Here is a 12,874-nt window from a genome sequence, read left to right as displayed (position 1 = left end):
TTTACCACCTGCTCCATATCTCCAGCCCCGACTTAACTCTTTATTGAAATACAGTACACAAATGGTGAGCTGTGCTTACTTAAGGATCAAGTAGAATAAATTTTTACACTTGTATATGCCTGCAAGCCTGATACAAGTGTCCTTCCAAAAATTAAAGGACTTAGTCCCCAAGTTGTGGGTCCAATCATTGAGAGGTAATAAGACGAGGAAGACCGTGATGAAATGAGTATAATTCACTGCTGGTTGAGTCTGAGCATTGTCAGGGTGACGATGGAAACCTTCAGTGATGGGGGCTAGGTGGAGGAGCAGGTCCACTTAGAGCATGTCTTTGGAGATGCATGTTGTCCCAGGCCCTTCTCTGTGTCTCTGTTAACTGGCAGCTGTGAAGTAAGCAGCTCTGCCTCACTAGACCCTGCCGTGCACCGCCTCACAGCAGGCCCAGAAACAATGTAATCAAACTACTACCAACTGACCCTTCTGATACAGTGAGCTAAAGTGAATCTTTGTTCCCAAAAGAAGCTAACACAAATAAACAAATATACAAATATAGGCCCACATGATGTTTACCTCCTGCTGTCTTGTGGGTATGAGAAGAATTTGATGTACCACAGCTGTTTTGAAGATAGGCGGGGCCATGTGAGGAATATCCATTGAGGGACTGAGACCAGACCGGAATGATAGTTAGGAAGAAACGGGGGACCTCAGTCCCAAAATCCTCCGTAACCTTCTCCTCAACAAAAGTCACCGTTAGAATTTCAACATAGTAGCTGAGTTTGCATATTTCAAGCTCTAAGTGGATTCACATTGAACCGTACGCATTTTTTATTGACTTCCTTCATGCAACATTATGTCTATATGATTCATCCTTATTAGTGCACACAGCAGTGGGTAATTTTTAGTTAATGATGGATAACACCTCATTAATGGTTTTATTCATCATTCTTGAAGGACAATTGTGTCTAATTCGCTTTGGGGTTATAATGAAGAATGCTGTCATTAAGTATTCTTGCATGCATCTTTTAATAGATATATGCACATTTTCTCCTAAGTATATTACCTTTAAAAAAAGTCCTGGCTTTGAGCATATATGTATACATAACATAAAGTCACACATATGTGTTTTATGTATACTGTATACATATTACACACATACACACATGCGCATGCATGCACATACATTGCCCGATTTTCAAATTCACCCTTCCATCATAGTATTTGTGACTTCCTGGTGCTCCCAACTTTACAATGAATTTTCATTTTAGCCATTTTTATGTGCCACACCTCACAGCTTTATATTCTTCTGTGATAACTGACCATGGGCGATGAATATTTGGATATGTTTTGAAGTCTTCAGTCTTTTTCTCATTTTTGGAAAGTTTTTCATTTTTAAAGGCTTATGTGACTAGTATAGTACCCACAGATCCCACTATAATTTTTATGTATGATTTTTGGTTGTACTTAGTATATAGACCATATGACCCACTTTGGGTATTGACCTTGTATTTGGCAAACTTGATAGATTTCCTAGTAAATGTTATCTTAAGAGTTACTTATTTGTACTTTCTCAATATCACCTTGAGTGATGAGCTTTGTTATTTTTGTCCTCATTTTATGCACCCTTCTTGACTAATCAAACTTTCCACAAGGTTGAACTGGCAGCAGGGGAATGTCTGTGGCTACGAGGAAAACATTCATCATGTACTCATCAGTGTGATGCCCACTGCAGGCTTCCTGCAGAATATCCTCTCATTGTTAATCTGCAAAGCAGCGAATCTGCAAGTCTGTGACCTTCAGGATGACCCTTCTACCCACTCAAGATACTTGGGAGATCTGACAACCCTTGGCTCTGTTCTGCGTCCTACAAACTCATGCATTCAGTCCTCAGAGTGTAGGTTTAATTATCTCCATCAGTGACTACTATTCATGAATCGGTTTTGTTTATAAGAGGCTTTAGATTTACAAGGACAATAGACTAAGCTTTAAAATATATATACATATAAATGTATGTATGTATATATATTTCTATGAATTAACAGTGTGCAAAATATAGCTACTGTATAAAAATACTACCAAGGCAGGGAATGTGTGAGTTCATGCAGCTCATAATCCACATCATCATTAAATTCACATAAAAATTTTTAAATCTAATATGTTGTAGGTTTAGTATTGACTGCAAGAAATAATAGTATCAATTATTCACAGACCATAGGAATTTCCTAGCACTAGGATTTGAAAACAACAGAGAAGCTTCTTTAGTGCACTCCTGACTATCACATAGGTCATGGAAAGGGCCTTCCCAGGATGCTGAAGCACAGCGGGAAGTTGCTGGTGACTGCTTTCTTTGTTTCCCTTTGGTAAGCAGAGAGCATAATTTCAAAGTAGAACTGTCCAAGCTCCCAAATATTTTTGCTAGGTATTCTGTACTAATGATGGTCTTCTTCAATGCATCAGGAATATGGGAAGGGACATTTGTTTCCAGGAATGATCTTAACTTCTTCAAATACATTTTTAAGTCTCTAGCTAGAGTTGTTTTTTTTTTCTAGTGAGTTGTTCAGTAGACACTACTTATATTTAATTTCCAGTAGATTTCCTCAATTCTTGTGATGGACTGAAGACAGTCACAAATTGCTACACACTCTCCGTATGCAGAAGTAGCTTAATTTTCTTCAAATCTGGTTGGCCCTGGGTCTGCCTAACTCACAGAATGTGGCTCAAGTAACTTACAGCCAGTTCTAGGGGTAGCATTCATGAGGACAATACCCCCTTCTTTCTTTGGTATCCAGCTCCTCAGAACACAAACACTTTGGAGAAGCCTAAGCCAGAGAGAAACATCATATACAAATATTCCAACTGAGATGCCAGCCAGCATCAGATGTCAGCCACATGTGGAGTCATTATGGATGATCCAGGTCCACTGAGTCCTAAAAACTAGAGCCTCCCTTGAAATCACAGAGAGAAAACGCAAGTCTATCCGCTAGCCAGTTCTATTAGGCAAGATGGTAGGAGATGGTGATCGTTTAACTGGTGTTTTAAACCACCAAGTTTGGAGTTTAGGCTTGTTTGTTAACTTGGAGATATATATATACATATGTATGTATGTGTGTATGCATGTATATATATGTTTGTGTATATGTGTATGTATGCATATATATGTTTATATACATGCATACACACATACATACATATATATGTACATAAACACAATTCACAGTAGCTTTCCCTTTTGGTAGAAGACCTATACAATGAATGCTAGAATACTATGACAAAAGTACAAAATGAAGTCAAATTTCTATAAATATCCAAAAATCTCAAGAGACAGTTACACACACTATAAAGAATACAATAAAATATACATACAAAGTTGAGATGATTAGACTTCCTTAAGTAAAACTCAAAGGAAGGGCTAAAGGATTGTATACCCCTAAATTTAAATATCACATAAAACAAAAGTCATTATGAACAAAGCTGACCATAGGCACCGGACACAAACATGAAAAAATGCACCAAATACACTCACATACATTATATATGAACTTATAAAAGATTTTTTTAAATAAAAGAGCATACCTGCAAGAGACTAGAAGGCCAGCAATATGGAAAGGCAATCCCAGGAAAATACAAATAGCTAACACACATGGAAATCTGTGCAGTTTTATTAATTAGGTAATACGGTTGGGGGCAGTGTGAAGATTTAGACCTGTCAGGACATGGACATGAAGCTGACCCTGTGCCTTAATGTTGGGAATAAGGCTGTACAGATGTTTCTAGAGTGCAATTAGCAGCATCTACCAGAGTTTAAATGTGCTCCCCTCCACCAAATAATATTCCATTTTGGAATCTGTCTTGGGTGTCCATGACCATGCATGGACCCGATCTCTAACCGTCGACTGATTGTCATTGCTAACATGATTTTTAAAACAGGGTCTATTTGCTGAGTGAAGTGGCACACTCCTTTAGTCCTGGCACTTGGGAGGCAGAGAGAACTCTGAGTTTAAGGCCAGCTTGGTCTTCAAAGCAAATTCCAGGACAGCCAGGGCTACACATAGAAACCCTGTTTTGAAAAACAACAACCACAATAGGGTCTACTAGAAATGGAGAGGTGGCTCTGTTGTTAAGAGCTACACAAACATACATGCAGGAAAACACACAGACAAAATATTTTTAATTAAATTGGGGTATACCTTCTTTTTAGTGAGATAAACAATATCTGGCCTAGTTTCAATGAATGGATGAATAACACATACTATTAATGCCCCTATTTCACTATATGTGGTTATTTTGTGCATCTATATATAATAAATCATAAATAGAATTGTCCAGCACTGACAGATATATGTACAGGAAACAGCATCTATTTATCACCCTATATATGCACACTTTTCTACAACATTGAGTGAACAAAAATAGTGAAATCATAAAGTATGCATTTATCATATTAGAGAAAGTCAAAGAATAAACACTGTCTCCTCAAGTTGTTGGTCCAGGATGCAATGGAGACCCCCCCCAAAACAATACAGGCTATTGCCATTGTTCTTGGTCACCCACCCAGATTTGATAATAAGACTGTATTGCTGAAGGCACCATGCACAATGATCACAGAACATGCAGAAACCAAGCTGGTACTAAGCAGGAAAGTTCTGTCATGCTAGCTAGCTTTATAGTCCTGGAAAGTGCTACATCGGCTGCTGGGGGGAAATGGTACCAACAGTCTTACCCAGCTAAGACTGTAAACTACAATAATGGCTTGTATGCCAACATCTGTCAATGGGTACAAAAATGGCATAAATGCTTTGGGGGTAACCAACCACTTTATGATTTGATTTAAGGCCTGCTACATAGAAACACATTGGTTACTATTTATCTGACCAAGGACTATGTCTGTGAAGCTCACAGGCCCCAAAATTGAATCTATTACTATCATTCTGCCACTGGGACTTAGTATCAAACTGCCTTCTAAATATGTGTCCCCTCTACTCATAAATTGGTGCAGCTCTGAGACCGTAGTAGAAAACTCTCTGTCCAGTGGATGACAGTTTATGCAGAAATTCACAACTGGTCAAAGTGCAGGGAATAAGTGTCAGTGGAATTGACACAGCCACAAATGGAGCATCTATAGCACACCCTCCCTGAGAAGGCTCAGGGACCAGTGCAGAACAGGGGACAGAAAGACTGAAAACACCCGAGGTCAGGAAGAACCAGAGCAAAGCAGCGTTTTCTGGACAATGACTGCGGCACTTATAAGCTCACAGCTGCTGTGGTTGCCTGCACACAATCACATGGTCACATCATCAGCATTCTAGCACAGAAGGAGAAGGGGTTCACAAGTCCCCAAATCTTGGTGAGAAGCTATGGGCCGCTGATGGCTTCTCGAGGAGGGAAAGTGAGGTCCCCAAAAGGTCAAGCACACTGCAATGCACTTCTGTGGGTGGCCCCACAGGAAGAAGGGTGTAGGAAGCACAACTTGGGTTATTAAAGATTATTAGACTCGATGGGCTATTTAAAAAAAGGACACAGAGTAAGAAGTGAGGGTGGGAGGAGAGGTGAATACAATAAAAATATAGTACATGAAATTCTCAAGGAATTCATATGATATTTAAAAATAAAAATATCATTGTTTCATAAGAGACTAAGAAGACATGGAACTGCCATCAACACGTCGAGTGTTGACATGAAGGGAAGAGCTGAAGAGGAACTCAGACTTGCTTTCCTGTGTCCTTCATTGTTTAATTCTATCCTTTCTAAACAGCCAATAAAGCTCCATGATCTCATTACAGCCAGCAAACTCTATGCATCCAACCACAACCACTGGACCATTTGGCTTTAGTCATTTTGAACCAATCTACTTAACCAGCTTTTCGGGTTGGAAATAATGGGAGATGTTTTATGAACTACATTTTGCATAGCACTTAGAATTAAAGCGATTTGCATTTATTCTTTAATGGGGATGTAGACAATAAGCTGGTTTCTTTTTTTAAAAAAAGAAAATCATCTTATTGCTGGCAATGACAGATTAATGAAGCAGTTTGGCCAAAATTATTTTAGCAGATTCTGATTAAGGAACTCCTCACTTGAAAAACCTTTAAAATCATTTTAATCTTCAATTAATGGCAGGCATACGAATTATTAACAATACGAGCACTGTACTGACAGCACAGAATTTTCTAAAAGGATTCATAGGATAATCGTCCATGAGGTTCCTGCCAGTGGGTCAAAGTCCCTTCTGACTTTCCTGGAAACACCGCTGTGGGCGGAGGATGGGATGGCTAGGAAGCCCTTGCCACACAGCTGCCTACTCAGGTTTCACAGCCCCAGCACACATCATCACATCTCTCCTATGTGGCTGATGAGTTTGTAAAAACATGCCACAGGAATCCACTAACACCCTAAGATGCTCTCTGTAACTTTTAAATTTTGTTAATATTTAAGACGTACATCTAAGCCTGGTGGTGCTGGGAATGCTGTTAATCCCAGCACTCGGGAGGCAGGCGGATCTCTGTGAGTTCGAGGTCAGCATGGTCTAAGAGTAGTTCTAGGACAGAGATACCCAGAGAAGCCTTGTCTTGGAAAACAAAACGACAAGAACAAAAAGTAAACCTATGTATTTGGGGAGTGGTGCAGGTGGCTCTGTGTTGAACCTAGGCCCTTGTACACACTAAGCATGTGTTATACTACTGAGCCACAACCCCAGCCAAAACATGTACTTCATCCCTAATTATTTGTAACTTTAAATGAGTCCATTTCATTCACTTTAAGATTAGAAGTAGGTGTGCAGAGGAAAGGTAGAGAGACAGCTCAGGGGTTAAATATTTACTGTTCTTTCAGAGGACCTAGGTTTGACTTCCAGAACCCACATCTCACAATCACCCAAGCTCACAATCATCCAGACCTCCAGTTCCAAGGGAATCAGATACCCTTTTCTGGCTCTTTAGATACCAGGCACACATGAGGTGCACATGCATACATGAGGCAAAAACACACATTAAAAGAGCAATACATCTTAATGCTATGTAATTATTTTGTAAAACGTCTGGCGTATGTTAGTGTCAGAAAAATAAAAAGGAATTCCAGGCTTCAGAGACAATGTTATGCAGTCAAGTTTCAAATAAAGTTGCAATTTTGTATAAAGTTGCTATCTGATGTCCCTCCAAAACCACATTCTCCTAGCTGAAATCTGTTTTGAGTTTTGTTTTGGGGTTTGTTGTTGCTGTTTTGTTTCACTTTCCAGCTCACTTACTGTAAATTAATCTATCGGTTTCTTTAGTTCTTAAGGTTGGTTTCTGTTGTGTTTCAGCAAAGTTCAGTTAAAGTTTGGCTCAACAGAAACAGGTTCTGAGCACTTTAATGAAGGCACAGGTCTATTCTATTCTGGTACTATTCAGTTCTGGTTCTCTGGTCCTATTTAGTTAACAGTACCACCGTGTAAAGAGTCTTTTAATTAATGCTTGTTATTTCATACCATTGAATGTAATACAAAAAAGGACTTGATTTCACGATTGTTGTTTGTCTTTAAAACCATACACAAAATGTCTTACTGCTTCATGGTGTGAAAATCCTGTTTTCTAAACTTAAAACAATGATGTTCATTTTGACAAGAAACAATGAAAAATGGCTATAAAAATGCTGATCTTTCACTCTGTTGGGTTCATAGACTACAGCATTTGTAAATCATCTTTCCCTGCCCCTGCCCTGATGGTTTTTCACTGCCACACTTCTTCCTTTTCATTCTTGGTTTTGCTTATTATGGTGTGTGTGTGTGTGTGCCTGTGTGTGCTGGGCAAGCACTCTATCTTTCTTTCTTTCTTTCTTTCTTTCTTTCTTTCTTTTTTTTTTTTTTGAAACAGAATCTCACAGTTACCTAGGTTGGCCTTGAACTCACTTCACTGTCCAGGCAGGCTTTGAACTCAGTGTTCTTCTGTCTCCTCCTCCCTAAGTGGCTGTTATATCATAGGCCAGGCTTCTGTGGTGTTCCATAAGGGCTGGTGGAATGACTTCATGGTCTGCACCACAAGCCTCACCTAACACCTGGGAAGAGCACACATTTCTGGCCTCAGAGTCACCGATGCTTTCTCCAAGGGCAGGACTCCAAGGTGCTCAAGCTAATCCTTCACTTACAAAGTATGGGTCGGAAGCAGCGCTACTGCCACTGTCCTCGAAGCTAAACCAAAAAGTGGCTTTGAGACCATTTTAAAAATTTAACCTTTGGTGGTGGTGCACACCTTTAATCCCAGCACTCGGGAGGCAGAGGCGGGTGGATCTTTGTGAGTTTGAGGTCAGCCTGGTCTACAAGAGCTAGTTCCAGGACAGACACCAAAGCTACAGAAGAACCCTGTCTCGAAAAACCAAAAAAAAAAAAAAGAAAAGAAAAGAAAAGAAAAGAAAAAGAAAGAAAGAAAAATTTAACCTTTACTGCATTTGAAAATGAGGGGAGAGGACACCATAATAAAAGATGAAAGAAAACATTTTACAGTCATCTCAACCTTAAATTACACAAAACAGCGCAGTGCTGATAAGGCAGACTGTAGTAATGTAGAAGTAATGCAGTAATGTAGAAGAGTATGGTGTAGTCAAGAACACTCAAGCAAAACCAGAATGCATTAATTATGGAATTTTGCAGAGTATAATCTAGTGGCATAAAAGTCAATAAAAATATTGCATTAAAAATTTGCCAGGAAATTATATATATGTAAAGAAGTGGGCGCTTTTTCATCACTTAGACATTAATGCTCATGCACTGTACCCCTGGCACATAAATCTGGTTTTAAAAAAAAAGATTCAATGCCTTATTCCACAAATTCACAAGAATCAGAACAAAAGATTTTCTACAGAACTGGGAGTGAAGGCACACACTGTAATTCCAGCCCCTGGGAACTGAAGCAGGAGGATTGCTGAAAGTTTGAGGTCAGCCTGGGCCACACAGCAACACCCTCTCTCAAAAACAAGACAATGACCTTCTCTCACTAAAATCATTATAGGAAATAGTCTGGAACACTCTGGAACAAAAACCTTAACACATCAAAGCTAGGAACACTGAAAAAGAGGAAAAGAAATGTTCCTACCAAAAGTCACATAAACTAATCAAGGAGAAACTCTGTGCAACTCCCCAAATGAAGAACTTTCTATAAATAACTGTCTTACACTACTGAAAAACATCTAAGTTATGAGGAGCCAGTGACATGTCCCTAGAGATAAAGTTATTTTTCATACAGGGCTGACAATCTGAGTTGTGTCCCTGGAACCCACATAGAGGCGGGAGGAATTGGGTCTGCAAAATTGTCCTCTGACCTCCATACGCATACTGTGGCATATGTGCCCACCTCTCTCTCTCTCTCTCTCTCTCTCTCTCTCTCTCTCTCTCTCTCTCTTTCTCTCTCATGTGTGTGTCCACCTCTCTCTCTCTCTCTCTCTCTCTCTTTCTCTCTCATGTGTGTCCACCTCTCTCTCTCTCTCTCTCTCTCTCTCTCTCTCTCTCTCTCTCTCTCTGTCTTTCTCTGTCTCTATCTACACACACACACAAAATCTAAGTCATGAAAGCTGAAGACAAAGTGAGGAACTTCTGTAGAGTATAAGAGGTGGCAACTACATGCAGTCCTTGAACTTGCCTCAGAAATTGAGCCAAAATGCACACACGTGCCTGCACACCAAGATCAGAAACAGTGGTAGATTACACAAACATATGGCATTGGCATTGGTTGCCTAACTGTGACCACTAACTGGGAAAATGTAAGAAGCATTCCTAGAAAATATACAATAAGGAAATTGGGCACTGACGTTTTCAACTTACTATAAAATATGGAGAACACTGTGGTAAGTGAAAAGGAGTCGCCGATGGAGAATTCCGTAAAGACTTTAAAGGGCTCACTATGCTGTCCTTGCAGCCTGCCTGTAAGTTTGAAATGATTTTAAAGCAAAAAAAAACAAGCAAACTATTCTATAAGCTGACACGAGAATACTGAACATCTAAAACCTTTATGATATTTAAGCTTCATTTCTGAAGGAACCGTTTTGTCTTTGTATTTTATACAATTGTACCAAAACATGAACAAAACTAAATTTCCGTCTATGAAATACCTTCCTCCCTCCTCTATTGAGCTGTTGCGGGGGGATATGTATTTGTATACTTTCATTTGTATACTTTATTAGGGGGGTGGCATATGTATGCTACTGCAGATGTGTGGAGGTCAGAGGACAACTCTGAGGCAGAGTCTATCTCATTTCTACCATGCTGTGTGCTCCAGGTTCATGGCCTGAGAGCTGGCCTGAGAGATGCTCCGTTCCTGTTTCCCATCTAGCCACAGGGAAAGCTGTAGTGACAGATGCATGCCACTCCCTGAGGAATTTTGTTTCCAGGGATCCAGCTCAAATGTTCAGGCTTACACTGGTGGCATGCTAGCCCATGGTGGCATGCTAACCCACTGAGCTTCACGGCTACCGTCTTCTTCATTTCGTCAGTTCTATGTATAATCCAGACCTGCAAGTGTGAGTCGGGAAAATATTTCGACAGCCCAGGTACCAGCCTGAAAACACTTAAACTGTTGTTCTTTTCGCTTATCCTTTCCTTCCACGGCCCCTTAATGGTTTATTTTCTCAGCCTTCGAACTGCTTTTCAGTTTGTTCTAAAGTAGCTCAAATACAGGATGGTGGCTAGACACACAGAACCAAAACCCTGCCACACCATCATACTCGGAACACACTGTATTTTGCTAAAGTATATATAATATTCTACAATGTGACTTAATAATTCTACCAAAGGGCTTCTCTGCAGGACAGGGAAAAACAAGAGAGGGCTAGTTGCTCTCCACAGTACTGGGCAAGTATGAGGCTCAAAATAATATTTGGTTATTATTAATAATAATCTATAATTAAGGATCTATACTCAGGCAGTGGTAGTGCATGCCTTTAATTTCAGCATTTGAGAGGCAGAGTCAGGACAGTCAAGAATACAGCGAAACCATGTCTTGAAAAACTAAAAAAAGGAAAAGAAAAGAAAAGAAAAGAAAAGAAAAGAAAAGAAAGGAAGGAAGGAAGAAAAATATGAGTTTTTTCCCTGAAACCCATATAAGGCAGGAGGAATCAGAGCTGCAAAACTGTCCCCTGAAATCGTTTCTAGAAGGTTGCTCAAACTATGTGGTAGCAGCATAATAAACAGATGCACAGAAATCTCGATATGCAAAAACACCTCTGAACGTGAACAGATCTCAGGCAACAAAGGCTTTCAGTGAAGATGTGACCATATTTATTTTCCCATTAGTAAGTTGCAACTATCAGGGCTCTTTGCTGATACTAAATCAGCATTAATACATTGAAAAATCTTTCAATTTGCATATTATATAATTTATCAAGCTATCAAACTTACATAAAGAACTATCAGAATTTTAGTGACTGTTACCAAATGTAATCAAATGTTGCTAGTATCAAAAGTTCTCAGTGTATATTTTTCAAATGCTTATAGAATTCAAATTCTATTTGAGTCAAGCCTTGGTTCACAGGTGAGGGTGATTTCAGGAGAAATTCACAGATTCAGTCACAGCACAGTGAATTTCAAATAGTTTCTTTTTTCTCCTAAAATCAAAACACCATTTAGCACTTAATACAGAGTGTCATTTTAAAATTGCTTGACTCTAGGGGACAACAAACTAAATCTAAAGCTTACACATTTTAAGTATATTAATGTAAGTCACCAAATAGTTTAAGAATTCATGTTTTATTAAAGTTGGTTATAATTCCTACTTCAGGATAGTCTATAACTGGAAGTAGGGAAGTATTACAGCTTCTTTGGAGCGAGTGCCGATTAAATGAATGTACACTTTAGGAATATAATTGAAGATATTTTCATAAGACAGGTATTTAATAAATGTGAATGTCTCACACAAAGTGGGGAAGTTCCCAAAAATTTCTTCATCATATAACTCAAGATGAAAACTGACCGGGCAGTGTCAGAGCAGAACGGGGAGAAGAATCCGTGACCTAGTTCACAGTGCTCATTCAAAGTCAGCAGCAGAGGAAACAAAGTGCAATCCAACAAAAATAGCACCTTTGAAAAGAATCAAGTCATTGACAACAAACCTGAAAACCTGTTCTGAACGCCAAAGCACTGCGGGAACTTTCTGTGGGCGCTGGCTGGTTCCACACAGACAAGCCACTCTGGGCGGAGTGAGCTAGATGTTGACAGCAAATACACACGAGACAGAACATCGCAGCCACAACACATCTGTGCAGCTACCGTGGGCAAAGTTTCTCTTCCTATCACATCTGCAGCAGCTCTAACGTCAACCAATACATTTTACCATAGGAGGGAAATCTTTCAGGACCACATTTAATTAAAGCAGAAGTAAAATATGCTCCACACGTCTTTCTGTTAAACATGGGGTTGGGGGTTTTATCATGGGACTTTTGCTCCTCAGTGTAATTCAGGAGAAAATGAATGTTTCAGATGATAGAAAGAAATACTTAGTTATAAAGTACCACAGAGGTTCACCATACCATGGTTTTATATGATAATCCTAGGTCAGAGCAGTTTTTTCAACCAAAACCCCGGAAACAATTAATATGATTATATACGCCTGTTAAACAGTAGGCAAAATAAACGTGCAGTTTTTCCAACCTCTTCAAATCCTGACAATTGAGAAAGCCGTCCTTGAGTGACTAATGAAAATAAACGTTAGTCTGCTCAGTAAATCATGCCAGAGGTCTAGGAAAATCTTCCAAGAATGTTTGCCTGGAGCTGAGGATGCCACTGGGTGACAAAGCACTTGCCTGGTGTGCACAAGAGCCTTGGCTGTGTCTCCAGCAGCCATAACGCTCCCCCGGAGACAAAGAAATGTTTGCCATCTGTGGCATTTACTATGATATTTTTATGTTTCTATTTTACATCAAA

Source organism: Myodes glareolus, chromosome 14 (assembly GCF_982192425.1).
Source record: "Myodes glareolus chromosome 14, mMyoGla1.1, whole genome shotgun sequence".
Taxonomy (NCBI): Eukaryota; Metazoa; Chordata; class Mammalia; order Rodentia; family Cricetidae; genus Myodes; species Myodes glareolus.
This window is presented reverse-complemented; position numbering follows the sequence as displayed.